Source organism: Triturus cristatus, chromosome 4_1 (genome assembly GCF_964204655.1).
Source record: "Triturus cristatus chromosome 4_1, aTriCri1.1, whole genome shotgun sequence".
NCBI lineage: Eukaryota > Metazoa > Chordata > Amphibia > Caudata > Salamandridae > Triturus > Triturus cristatus.
In genome coordinates, this window is record NC_140585.1 from 892,998,791 (window position 1) to 893,013,603 (window position 14,813).

At 46.2% G+C, this 14,813-nt stretch overlaps 1 protein-coding gene across 4 annotated transcripts in view; it reads left to right on the top strand.

Moving 5' to 3' along the window:
• LOC146855746 (myelin-oligodendrocyte glycoprotein-like) overlaps positions 1-14,813 on the top strand; it is a 342,350-nt gene that overhangs the window by 253,142 nt on the left and 74,395 nt on the right. The window lies entirely within an intron of this gene.

A 14,813-nucleotide genomic window follows, 5' to 3' on the forward strand; every position in this document is an offset into this window, starting at 1 on the left:
TTTGCGCTGTCTCGCGAGAGTTCGCGGCCGCATTCAAGTCATTTTTCACGCGATCACGTCATTTGTCGCGCGATCAGGTATTTCTTCTCGCGATCATGCACCGCGCGAGTATGAGAAGATTGAGATCTCGAACATGTCATTCTACATCGCGAGCCAGAGAATGAGGACGCGGGCACATGAAATCGAACGCGAACAGGAGAAAGAGACCGCGAACACGTCATATCCAACGCGACAGGGACAAAGAAGAGAACGCGATCATATCGTTTTCGACACGCCGGCGGAAGTAATGTGAAGCTGGAGAACTCAACAATGTAAAATTTACAATTTGGAGAGGAATATCGGCTCTAGCAGCATGAAACCATCTGCAAATACTGATTTTGGATGAAAAGAACTCCTTACATTCACATTTGGCTTTCCTTTTTTGTGCAAGGACTCCAGGATTCATTTTTTTTTTACAAAGTGGAGAGAGGGAGGAAGTGACACAGATTCTCCAACTTCCTGTTCCTGTCCAGCAGGCTCCTCCCAGTGCTTTGTCCATCTCCTGCTCATTCTGCCTTTGGATTTGGAGCTGGAAAGATCTCTCTTTTTGTCTGCTGCATCATTGCAATTGGATTTCAGGATTTTTGGAATAGGATATTTTACAAGTAAGTGGTTGTTGTGTTTGATTGTGGGCATTGCAGTTGTTGTGTAACTACAATTTATTTTTGATAATTAATTATCATCATTCCTTTTTTTTTTTTTTAATTTATTTTAATTTTGTGGGTTGTAGTAGTAGGCCCGAGCTAGCCATGGGCATGGCCTCATGGGTGTGTGTGTGCATGATGAAGCAACTGTTCCTTTTGTTTTTTGAATATATTTCATTTTCAATCACATTTAGGGCATGGATGGCATTGGATTGAGTTGGGGAAGTGTGTATTTTGGGGTGGCCTTGCTGATGTTGTTGGGGCTCTCCATGTGGCTGGTGGCCATTTTGAGGCCTAGGCCTGCAAGCTTGCCTGGCCTTGTCTGCCAGCAGGCCTGCTTTCATCCACTGCTACCAGAGCAGGTAGCCACAGCTTTAGTAATCTACTGTTTTCTGTGTGTTCTGTTGATTTTAGACATCATTTTGGGCATGGATGGCATTGGATTGAGTTGGGGAAGTGTGTATTTTGGGGTGGCCTTGCTGATGTTGTTGGGGCTCGCCATGTGGCTGGTGGCCATTTTGAGGCCTAGGCCTGCAAGCTTGCCTGGCCTTGTCTGCCAGCAGGCCTGCTTTCATCCACTGCTACCAGAGCAGGTAGCCACAGCTTTAGTAATCTACTGTTTTCTGTGTGTTCTGTTGATTTTAGACATCATTTTGGGCATGGATGGCATTGGATTGAGTTGGGGAAGTGTGTATTTTGGGGTGGCCTTGCTGATGTTGTTGGGGCTCGCCATGTGGCTGGTGGCCATTTTGAGGCCTAGGCCTGCAAGCTTGCCTGGCCTTGTCTGCCAGCAGGCCTGCTTTCATCCACTGCTACCAGAGCAGGTAGCCACAGCTTTAGTAATCTACTGTTTTCTGTGTGTTCTGTTGATTTTAGACATCATTTTGGGCATGGATGGCATTGGATTGAGTTGGGGAAGTGTGTATTTTGGGGTGGCCTTGCTGATGTTGTTGGGGCTCGCCATGTGGCTGGTGGCCATTTTGAGGCCTAGGCCTGCAAGCTTGCCTGGCCTTGTCTGCCAGCAGGCCTGCTTTCATCCACTGCTACCAGAGCAGGTAGCCACAGCTTTAGTAATCTACTGTTTTCTGTGTGTTCTGTTGATTTTAGACATCATTTTGGGCATGGATGCCATTGGATTGAGTTGGGGAAGTGTGTATTTTGGGGTGGCCTTGCTGATGTTGTTGGGGCTCTCCATGTGGCTGGTGGCCATTTTGAGGCCTAGGCCTGCAAGCTTGCCTGCCCTTGTCTGCCAGCAGGCCTGCTTTCATCCACTGCTACCAGAGCAGGTAGCCACAGCTTTAGTAATCTACTGTTTTCTGTGTGTTCTGTTGATTTTAGACATCATTTTGGGCATGGATGCCATTGGATTGAGTTGGGGAAGTGTGTATTTTGGGGTGGCCTTGCTGATGCTGTTGGGGCTCGCCATGTGGCTGGTGGCCATTTTGAGGCCTAGGCCTGCAAGCTTGCCTGGCCTTGTCTGCCAGCAGGCCTGCTTTCATCCACTACTACCAGAGCAGGTAGCCACAGCTTTAGTAATCTACTGTTTTCTGTGTGTTCTGTTGATTTTAGACATCATTTTGGGCATGGATGGCATTGGATTGAGTTGGGGAAGTGTGTATTTTGGGGTGGCCTTGCTGATGCTGTTGGGGCTCTCCATGTGGCTGGTGGCCATTTTGAGGCCTAGGCCTGCAAGCTTGCCTGGCCTTGTCTGCCAACAGGCCTGCTTTCATCCACTGCTACCAGAGCAGGTAGCCACAGCTTTAGTAATCTACTGTTTTCTGTGTGTTCTGTTGATTTTAGACATCATTTTGGGCATGGATGGCATTGGATTGAGTTGGGGAAGTGTGTTTTTTGGGGTGGCCTTGCTGATGCTGTTGGGGCTCGCCGTGTGGCTGGTGGCCATTTTGAGGCCTAGGCCTGCAAGCTTGCCTGGCCTTGTCTGCCAACAGGCCTGCTTTCATCCACTGCTACCAGAGCAGGTAGCCACAGCTTTAGTAATCTACTGTTTTCTGTGTGTTCTGTTGATTTTAGACATCATTTTGGGCATGGATGGCATTGGATTGAGTTGGGGAAGTGTGTTTTTTGGGGTGGCCTTGCTGATGTTGTTGGGCCTGGACATGTGGCTGGTGGCCATTTTGAGGCCTAGGCCTGCAAGCTTGCCTGGCCTTGTCTGCCAGCAGGCCTGCTTTCATCCACTGCTACCAGAGCAGGTAGCCACAGCTTTATTGATCAAGTGTTTTCTATGTGATCTGTTGAATTTTTAGACATCACCTTCCTGAGAGTGTAGTGTGGCTGTACACAGTACTAGTAGTATAATATAGCTCTAGTTAAAAAAAATTCATAAATGGCTAGACTATCTTTTGTTTGCACTAGTACAGTACTAAGTAACTGAACCACAAAAACAAATGCAACATTTCACTGATGTTCTTCTCCTGTCTTCTTTGCTTTTAGGTGCACAAAAGACAGAGTAGGAGGTGTCATCGGCATCACCTGGCTACCCGTTGTACTGCCAGCCAGACAGAAGTCCTGCTGCGCATCACGCCCACGTGTGACCAGAACTTGTTGTGCATCTGCCTCCTGCCTGACGTCGGAATAAGATGGCCCCAAAGAAAGGTACCAGGTCCAGTACCAAGAAAGTTGCTGGTGAGAAGAAGGAACAGAAAAAGGAAGTGCCATTAACCACGACTGGTGGTGTGCCGGCCAAGGTTTTTTTTGGCACCAAAGCGTTGTCCGGGAACCAAGCTGGGAGCAGCACAGCGGTCCAGCAACCCCACCAACCTAGGCCCAAGGGCTTTACTGTCGCAGAGGTAGCCAGTCTACTAACGGGCAGCGGTGTTGAAGAAATGTCATTACCGCAAAGTAGTACACAATCAAGTTCAACGCAGGCGCAAACTCAGCAGATCAGTGTGCAGCCGGCGCAACCAGAACAGCAGCAGCAGCCGGCGCAACCAGAACAGCAGCAGCAGCCGGCGCAACCAGAACAGCAGCAGCAGCCGGCGCAACCAGAACAGCAGCAGCAGCCGGCGCAACCAGAACAGCAGCAGCAGCCGGCGCAACCAGAACAGCAGCAGCAGCCGCCGCAACCAGAACAGCAGCAGCAGCCGCCGCAACCAGACCAGCAGCAGCAGCCGCCGCAACCAGACCAGCAGCAGCAGCCGCCGCAACCAGACCAGCAGCAGCAGCCGCCGCAACCAGAACAGCAGCAGCCGCCACAACAGCCCACCATAGTAGTTGTTGCTCCTGACGTAGGGGCATTTCAGGAAATCGAGCTTCCTGCAGACAAAGCGGAGCGAAGTCAAACCACTGTTCCAGAACATCTATTGTCTTCCAGACCACCAGCAAGGAAAAGGAGGCTTAGTCCATCATCTTCTTCTTCAAGCCCCGCTTCTGATGATCGTGATGACACTTGGGTCCCACCAGCTCGGTCTGAGAGTGAAGTACGCCACAAGACATTGCTTCTGAAAAGGAAGGTCCCAGAAAAACTTAGAGTTATGGAGGTAGATGTAGAAGAGGGGGGTGATGATGTTGATGAAGACGAGCCAGTCATCACGCACATTACTCCCGCCCCAAAGGGATTGGAGACCGACATTCTAACCCTATCCAGAAAGGCTGCTACTGAGCGGGATGCAGCACGGATCTCACCAACACAGGTTACACCACCACTACCTCCAGCTGCCATATTTTCCAAGGCCCGGCAGGGACCTACATCCAGCTCAACCACCTCAGTAGGAAGTGGTAGTAAAAGTCACAGTGTAGGTGGACAGGGTCACATATTTTCAAGGACCCCCTCAAGTTCATCTGGTGTTGAAAGTGGCACATCCAGCAGTGCCAGAAAGTTCTCCTCCCCAGTTTGGGACTTCTTTTCTGTTAGCGCCAAGGAGGAGAACGTTGCTATATGCGCAATTTGTCGGCAAGGTGTTCGGCGTGGTAAGCTTGGTACAAACTATGGTACCGGAGGACAAGCAAGTCATCTCAGAACACACCACACTATTGTGTGGGAGGATCACCTACTTAAGTTAAAAGAAAGTAGGAAAACTAAACCCTTTGAAGTTGGTCAGGAATCAGGGAGCGATATTATTGTGGTGGCAGGTGAAGAACAGGGAGGCATTTCTAGCCCTGTCTCCAGTAGTGCAGTCACTGCAGTGGTAACGCCCACATCCTCCTCAGTAACATCAGAGTGGCACCGCAGTAAGAGCCATACTCAGAGTGTGGGTGAGACACCAAGGCGACCGGCGGCGAGTACCTCAATGAGACAATCTGTGTCGTTGAGCCTTAGTGGGTTAATGGCACCACTAAGGAAAGTAAGCCAGCCTACCATTGACAGCATGTTTAGGTTGGAGGGGCAGTTCCAACGCAACCACCCAACGGCACGATTGTACAATGCGAAGCTGGCTAAAATGTTAGCGCTGGACCTTCTTCCTTTTTCATTTGTGGAAGGGGTGGGTTTCCTTGAATTTGTGTCTGCCATCTGCCCGAAATGGAAAGTTCCAAGCCGGTCCTATTTCGCAAGAATTGCTGTTCCGGCACTACATCATGATGTGCTGGAATTGGTTGGACAAGCTTTGCAGAAGAGTGCTGTGCACAATATCCACCTGACAACAGACATGTGGACCAGTTGCCAAGCCACAGATTACATGTGTATCACTGCACACTGGATCTCTTTTGTGGGGGTTAAAGATCTACTATCTGCACGAGGTGTTGTTGACACAGCTGCGATTTTTGAAGGTACTCGGAAACATGCAACTGTAGCCATGTTCGCCATGGAGAAATCTCATACGGCTGAAAACATTTTAGAAGAGTTTCGCACCAAGGTTTTGGAATGGCTGCAGCCCAGAGGGCTTGGTATTGGTTTTGTTGCCACAGACAATGGCAGTAATGTACTTAAGGCCATGGAACTTGGTTCCTATTTCAGGGTTCCGTGTTTGGCACACTGCATAAACATTATAGTGCAAGACTTTCTGAAAAAAGAACCCATAGTAAGCAATTTACTGTCCATCTGCCGAAGAATATGCACTCATTTCAGCCATTCTTTTAAAGCTCGGAAGCAGCTGAGGATCTTCCAACGTGAGCGTAGGGTGCCAGTCAAGGCACTCATCCAGGAGGTGGCAACACGTTGGAACTCAACGTATTACATGCTTGATCGTCTGTACGAACAGCACAGGTCACTCAATGATTATGTCTGGTACAAAGGCAGTGATGCTAGTGTTAAAGGCATGACCCTTCAGAGGGAGCAATGGACCCTAATTCAATGCCTGACTGAGATGCTGTCTCCTTTTGAGGTCTTCACACGTGAAGTCAGCAAGGAGGACTGTACAATGGGCCAAGCGATCCCATTGTTGCAAATGCTAGAGCATGAGCTGAATAATGTGTCTGAATCCTACAAAGGTGTAGAGGACAGAAGGCAAGCCCATGACTTGGTGGAGAGCTTATCCAGGCGCTTATCAGAAAATGTAAGGATACAAAATAAAATTTTGTCACAAGACCATTACATTTGTGCCACAATTCTGGATCCACGTGCAAAATTAGGACTATTCCGTTCTTTTTCCGACACTGATGTTGCCCGCTACAAAAGTTGTATAGCTGAAGCAGCCATCAAGTTTGAAAACGAAGGGCTGCTAATTAAAAGCCCGCCACATCAACCCACAACAAGTACTGATACTGAAGCAGGCCATGCAGAATCAAGTGCAACTTCGTCGGCTGAGGGCAGTGCGGTTGGCTCACAATCGCAACACTCACCATCACCATCGACTACAAAAACAATAACTGGATCATTCGGCCGAGTACAATCATTATCAGATTGGTATGTAAAGATGGGCCGTAAGCACAGTGCTGATGCACAGAAAAAACAGCACAAAAGCTTACCAGCAGCAACCCTGAACATTGAGCGGATGGTCCAGGCCTATCTGGACGATCCAACAGAGGTGTACGTTGATCAAAACCCAGTGCAGTATTGGTATAGGAAAAGGTCTGAATGGCCACAGCTCAGCAGGCTGGCGATAAGCTATCTGGCTTGCCCTGTCGCAAGTGTCTCTTCCGAACGTGTTTTCAGTGCTGCTGGTTCCATTGTAACCTTGAGAAGGACCAGTCTATCTCCCAAAAACGTGGAGAGGTTAACAATGATCAAAATGAATCAGCACTTCATACCACCGAATTACACAATGCATGAATCAACAGAGGAAGATGAGGACAGCGGCTCAGGTGACGGTAGTATTGTGTCAGATGATTACCTACTACTGGAAGATCCCCCAGAGTTTGAGGACGAGCTATACTTCCCTGACAATTAGGCTCGCACTTACTGTCTTCCTCCCTTTTTTCCCCCTTTGTTTGTGTCTGTTGTTCCGGTTATAAACTTGTGAATCGCAACCAATGCATTATCACCGTCTTCTAATCTTCTAATTTAAGATACAAGTTTCAGGTGTCTGCCATTTGACACTACAGTCCTCAGAATCCAGCTCCTCCGCTCGATCATACTGCATCTCCTGGTCAATTCCATTTCCCTCATGAATGATGATTGGATGATGGTAACAACAAATTCAAACTTTCCTCGTCCTTCCAAAACAAGTGGACCATGAATCTGATGACTTCTATAGCTATCCTCCTTCAGAGCCGAGAGAGACTGGCCATTAACTGAAAATAAGATGCAACAGGTAATGATTGATGCCATGCATTGTCCGCAGAAAAGCAGACTGAGTGATGTAGATTTTGTTGTGTGTGTTGCGCATGAATGAATTGATGTAATTGTGCACTGCCACTAATCAACTTTCTACAGAACACACTAGTAATTACTAATTTTCCTCTTCTGGCAAACAAGAAATGTGTACTTCTCTCCTGCATCTTGGTGATACATTGCTTTTAATTCAATACAGGAAGGGCACTCACTCAATCTGCTGCGCAATGCAAATGACTGTGACTTAACAGCACCGTCCATCATGATGATGGCGAAAGAGACGGCCTGCAGCGTTAACGAGATGAGATGCAACAGGTAATGATTGATGCCATGCATTGGCCGCAGAATAGCAGACTGAATGATGTAGATTTTGTGGTGTGTTTCGCATGAATTGATGTAATTGTGCACTGCCACTAATCAACTTTCTACAGAACACACTAGTAATTACTAATTTTCCTCTTCTGGCAAACAAGAAATGTGTACTTCTCTCCTGCATCTTGGTGATACATTGCTTTTAATTCAATACAGGAAGGGCACTCACTCAATCTGCTGCGCAATGCAAATGACTGTGACTTAACAGCACCGTCCATCATGATGATGGCGAAAGAGACGGCCTGCAGCGTTAACGAGATGAGATGCAACAGGTAATGATTGATGCCATGCATTGGCCGCAGAATAGCAGACTGAATGATGTAGATTTTGTGGTGTGTTTCGCATGAATTGATGTAATTGTGCACTGCCACTAATCAACTTTCTACAGAACACACTAGTAATTACTAATTTTCCTCTTCTGGCAAACAAGAAATGTGTACTTCTCTCCTGCATCTTGGTGATACATTGCTTTTAATTCAATACAGGAAGGGCACTCACTCAATCTGCTGCGCAATGCAAATGACTGTGACTTAAACAGCACCGTCCGTCATGATGATGGCGAAAGAGACGGCCCGTTAACTTAAGATGAGAAGTAACAGGTAATAAATGATGATAATTAATGGCATGCATTGGACACCTGACTCTGAGCTATTGATCTTTGTGTTGGCGTTGTTTGTTGTGCACAAAGTGAATGATGTCAAAGTGTACTAGTGTTAATCTATCTTTCTGTACACAATAAAGAATGACTCAAGTCAGTAATATTTATATTTCTACTCTTGTTGTGTTCTAAAAATTACACTTGTACTGCAGGCCGATCTTCAGTCAGTAGAAGTATCAGAGCTGATGATGAAGTCAGGAGGATGTTTCATGAGTGGCATAAAACGGAAAAGCCTAAAGGTAAACACGTGAACCACAACCACAGCACACCCAAATGTCTGTGTAGAAGTTGAATAGAGTGTAGCGGTGGGATGACTGCAGTGCATTGATTTTACTAACTTTAACTGTAAAATGCTATGTCTGGAATGGATAATGTGCTTTGCGTTTGTCCAACTCTTTGAGAGAAAAAAAAAAGGACTCTAAAGTGGTAACGTAGGATGTGCTAATGGTAAGCACTGTGGGCCTGATCTCTCCTGTTACTGTTGAAGGTCTATGCTGGAAACAGACTACAGTAGAGATGATGCATATGCATACATGCCACCTCGGAAAGTGTTCTTGTTGCACTACACCATCACTTGTGCATTTGTTTTCACTTTCTTTCTGAATATCCCCTTTGGTTTTCAATCTAAAATTACAGGCCGGGCCTTGTCCAAAACTTTGTAAAACATTACAATGCATATTAATTACCTTACCAATCAATCACCTTTTTATTCCAGCCGGGCAGTGGCGAGTGGTGAGGCGACACACCCTAGATTGATGGACGAGAGGAGCAAGAGGAATGCCGAGATGCAAAAAACCAGTCCACATTTTTGACCAGGATAAGACAGTAACAGTATCCACTTTTCACTTCTTTTAAAAAATTTGATTAATATCTTGTATACATTCTTTACAACAGTGTGTTCTTGGAGTTGTTATTATCAATCATCATTACGTTTTCTCTGTGTTTACGATTCTTCACTACCAATATTTAAAATTTCTATTTGCTATCTGTTAAAGTTTTAAGGCCGGAACAGAACAAGAAATAGAAGTGTATGTAATCCGGGTCTCATCATGCATGCATTTCCTTTTTTATACCTTAACATATGGAATGGATATGGTATGGTAGTCTTCAATGATTGTCGTTTGTTTGTCTATGTATGCATACTGTTTTTCTATGTCAAACCTTTCCCAAAATCCCCCTTCCCATCCAATCAACGGACCCTAACCCTCTTCCCCCGGGCTGTGTGACTTATTGTCGAGGTGTAACTAAATTAAAAGTACACCAATACTTAATCACACACTTGCTGGGGCGGATGTGGTGAAAGCAACACTACTTCAATTTCAATGCAGAGCGATGATCTTCTTCTGCTTGCCCACCCATGAGTAGGATATTTCACAGGTTATTTTATTTAACAAAGGAACATATACCTCAGCATGAATTGCCGGCATTGATTTGATTTGTTTGTTGTCATTCCTCATATACAGCACTAACTGTTAGACTGTAGGCATAGCCAAGTCGACAAAACTATAGTTTGTAACTCTGTCTAGTAGGCTATCCTCATAATATCCAGCATTCATTTTTTTTGTCAAATATTTGAACATATAATTGTTGCTCGGTAAATTCTGTGATGTACTTCATTCAACTACTCCTCTAACAGTCTCTCAAAGGCGATTGACTATCTCCTTTTCTTTTTTTGGAAATGCTGCTACCCTGCCAGTGTATACTACTACTATACTACCACCACCACCCCAATCATGGCATGTATGAAAAAGGAAACCATCTTCACCATGCAGCCAGTGCTGTGCCACAGTTGGACATAAACATCAAGCACCGGTAAGAGAGAAGTTTGGGGGAGGCAGAATCAATAATGGACATGTCAATGATGTCAGTTTCAAACACCACTCCAAAGAATGCATAGTAGGACCAGTCAATGAGTGAGGTGTGTCGCATCTATCTGTTTGTGTCTTATACAGTCAGCAAATTATTGAAATCAAACACACGCTATGGGCGGCCATGCACCAGCAAAGAAACAGTGTGATGTAAAACAGTTACCCCACCTACAAAACATTAACAACATTGCATGTAACATAGAAAAATATATTTAATTGACCCTAACAAATAAACTAAACCCACAAAAGCTGACCCACCCCCCTCCCTAACCCCAACGACTGTCCATAGAAATAGAGAACGCCCAAACGAGTGAGGAAACAAACAGGAATTAAAAAAGGGGCAGTGACAGGGACTAACTGGTGGGGCGGGACTGGAGGAGGACACGAATCTGGTCCTCTAAATGGGCGACGCGGCGTCTAAGGCCGCGGCAGTTGCAACCACAGTGGGGGGGGGCACCGGAGATGGCACGGTGGCGGCGGGCAGCCGCCAGACGGTGGCGCCGTACCGCTGGAGGGCGGTGGCTGGGGCCCGGGGCACTGGAGGAGGCTTCAATTGCTGCTGCACTCTCCTCCTCCTCCTCGGCTAGGACCACCAGCCGCCGGTATTCCTGCTGGATTGCCTCCAGCTTCCGGCGCCGTGCCTTGGCGGCCAACTCCTTGCGGTTGATTTTCGGAGTAGCTGTGTATCAAAAAGAAAAAAACACGACAATTGTAAAATATAGTCTTAATAAAACAGTAGGACAAGGTAATTATTTATACACATAGTGGCATGGTAGAGTAGCACTATAAAATAAAGCACAGTAGTACATAACATTTTAAATGTCGCCCGTCCTTCTTCCTTCCACCTGTCTTACACTTTTTAGTTGAACAGTGCACCAGGTGCTCTTCTCCATAAAACTTTCAAAGCGGAGTTGAAATCAGATAGATGAGGCCATTGGTTACTCAATACTCTGGCTCCTAGTCCTATACCAATTAAAGGGAATTCTAGTCTTCTAGTTCACTCTTCAAACGTCCCCAAGAACTCATACTTACTTACGACATCGGATAGCGGGCGGACTTTGTCCGCCCGCCATCCGACTGCTAAAAAGGGTGGGGGTCCCGTGGGGACAATTAATTAGGATGATGCGCCCGGCACAGTGGCGGGCGCACCCTGTTATTTTAATTTTAAATTCTGGTTGGCTTTGCTGAAAGCAATGCTAAAATGTTGTGCTGCTTTTCCAAGCACAACATGACGGGCCTCGCACGGAGCCTGTCACGTTTTGCTTTGAAAGTCGGGGGGTACCATAGCATCGGTAGGTACCCTCCATGGGGGCCCCCAAGCATACTCTGCAATGTGTGCATGCCTTTCCGTGGCGGACGGTAATGCCGCCACGCAAAGGCATTCCAAAATGCAGATTATATGGCTGCCGGTGTGGTGAGAGAGACACCACCGCCATATTGAACCCTTTTCCGCCTAGACATGTCTGAATATTTTCTACAGGGATGGCGGGAGGTTTGCCCCTGCTGTGACGGCAGTGAATTCCAGCCAGCCCGGCGGGGGCAATACGCCCACCATCCTAATGGGGCCCTAATTCACAACTTTACAGTATACATAGACATACAGTACACCTTTGCAGTGAGTGTGCTGTCAAGTTCAACAATAGTTAAAGATTATGAATCTAACTTACCACCGCCTGCCACTGGTGCTGCCACTCCCCCTCCGTTGCTATCTGCAACTGCCGCATCCTCGCCCTCGGCGTCGCCTTCGCTGGCCCCAGCAATGGTGGTCGGTAGTGCGCCTAGAAAACATTACACATTTATTAGGCAACATATACACCTCCCCCCTATTGATCAGTAGCAAGGTTGAAAAATGAGTTAATACTAACATAAATCACTAGTACAAATCAGGTAGTAGTAGAGTAGACACTAAGTTATATGATCATTGTAGCATTTGCTTGATTAGCCCTAGCCATGCACATGTGACGTTACCTTTACCTTGCAGCTTCTTAAGACACCTTTGAGCCCACATGACCTGCCTCACACTGCTACTGTCTAGTCTACGCGCTGCGTACAGGCGGTCAACAAACATTAACCAGCCACTTTTTTAGGAAGAACTGGTGTACTACTGTTACTGTTAGTCCATATTGCTTATCCATAGATGCTACACTTTTTGGCACGGCTGAGAAATGCTTGCAAGTTGCAATATACTAACGCACACCATTTCTTTTTTCGCATTACAGACGCAAGATTCGCTTCTACGAACCAGAGCTTCTGAACGATGCACCAACTACCAGTACTAGGTTCTTCTGAGGTGAGGGGTCCCTTCACTCACATCTTCATTTATAAATGTATATAAACTAAATTGCTATGGGATGGTGGTGCTGCCTTCCACCACTTCAGTTATCATGATTTAATTCCCAACTGTATTAGTGTAACAATGTATTTTGTTTTAATGTTATTGATTTGCCGGTTGGTGCTGCTAAGATAACAGTGTACAGACCTTCTCAAATTGAAATAAAAATTTTAAACTTACATAGACTTCGTGGTATTTGGTGTGGAGTGGACTAACTTACACGATTGAGCAAATTAAAGTAAGGGTGTGCATGTGAATTGCTTCCACGACAGAGGTTGGGTGTGTTAATGTTCTGGGTTGTCTACTTGTTGGTTGTCTTGGGGGGAGGGTTCCGAGACCTAATAGGTATGACAAGACAGTACTATAGTCAAGCAGTGGAATTGTGGTGGGTGCGGAATTTCTGATTGAGGTGTGCAAGGAAGGTCCAACCTACCATCACCAACATCCTATTTTCTGGTGCAAATGTATGTGCAAGATCCCTACAACAGTTGTATGTCCTATAGGGTATCATATCAAAATATTAAGAAATCTGGTAGGGCTGTTGCTGTGAATTTTCAAAGCCTAAACATCAACAAGAGTAAAAAGTAGTACAAGACAACGACCCAACGGATTGTACGAGCTACTGGTGAATATGAGTTTTATATTACAACCTTTCACAAAGAGTGCCACTGGGCAAGACTAGCTACTACAGTACAGACAGACAGACTGATAGTATGTAGTAGTACTCAGTCATCGTAGCGGAGGCAGGGATAAGCTTTTTGAAACCGTACAGATCGAAGGATAATTGGTGGTAAAAAAATAGCATTTGGAAACACACTATAGTTCGGGAGAAATGGGGCAGTAAAAGTTATGGAATAAGAAATATTATTAAAAACAAGAAGACTTACTGGGGCCAGCAGAGGAGCCCTCAGCGGTGTCCTCCTCGTGGTGTTCCTGTCCCGCCGACTGCCCAGTCCCTGCCCGTCTGCCCCTGGGTGCTGATGAACAGGAAAGATATAAGAAAGACAAACATTGATGGATGGTGTCAACTTAAGCAAATACAATTTTTTTCAACAACGGTCAAAAAACACTTATCTAAACAATTGCAATAACTACATTGACCGATCTCATCTGGTCAACATGTAATATCGGGGGATTCGCAGTTCGACTACTTAAGTTACTATTTATCAACAGTAATCCATTCTTCCATTCTGATTCCAGAAAACTAAGTTACAAGTAAGCCTAAGTATTAGTACAACCTACCACCCAACCTAGCCCACCTATTCCAGGCATGCCAATTGTACATTAAGTATGCATTTCGACTGTATTCCTCAACAATGTGTATGATCCAATCATGGAGGACACATTAACATGACTACATTTTTTGTATATACACAATTTTGGTTTGATTGATGCTCATCTGCTACTGCGAAGTAACTGCAAAGCCTACCTCCACTCATTGAACAAACTAGAAAGGTTCTAAAGACTGGCGTACTAGCAGCACGTCACGTAACTGAGTGAGGGGGCATCACGCATACCACTAACCAATTAGAAGCTCATACAAAGTACCTAAACCTATGTATCAATCCGCCCCTATCTATTAGTGACAGGACAAAGTAAGGAGTGGACATGAGTCACTGTAGCATTACGTAACTTAATTTCTCTAAAATAAACTCGTAAAGAATCACGCTAAGCAAGCGCAAACGCAAAGCTGCAAACAAGTAAGATTAGTAGTAGCGCAGAAGAGCACCTGTGTCATAATCACAGAAGACTTTTAAACATTATTAACCTGGAATGTATTGCAAGCAGCAACATTCTATCTGGTTGGAAGGAAAAAAAGATATTCGCAATATATAACATAGAGCAGAAGAACAGACACAAAGTTGTAATAATTAAATAGGTACTCACCAAGCCCCGGGACCTCCACTCCTAGCAGGTCCAGCAGGTCCTGCTCACGGTCCAGGATGTCGGACCACCGGTGCGTCAGCTGTGCCTGGGTGCGCCGGACCCCAGAGATGCGAGACACTGCCCGGCGCACCTTCCCCCACCGCTGCCGACGCTCCCGGAGGCCGTACCCGGACCCAGGCCTGCCACCTGCTGCCAGGGTTGAGGGGAGGTGGCGCTGCACAAAGAAAATTAGTGCAGCCAACTCCGCCTCCCCAAATAAGGCCCGTGCATGCACCCCTTGTGGGCGCCGCCTTCCGCAAGGAAGGCGGTCGCGGCTCTGGCTGCGCCGGCGAACAGCCCTGCCCTT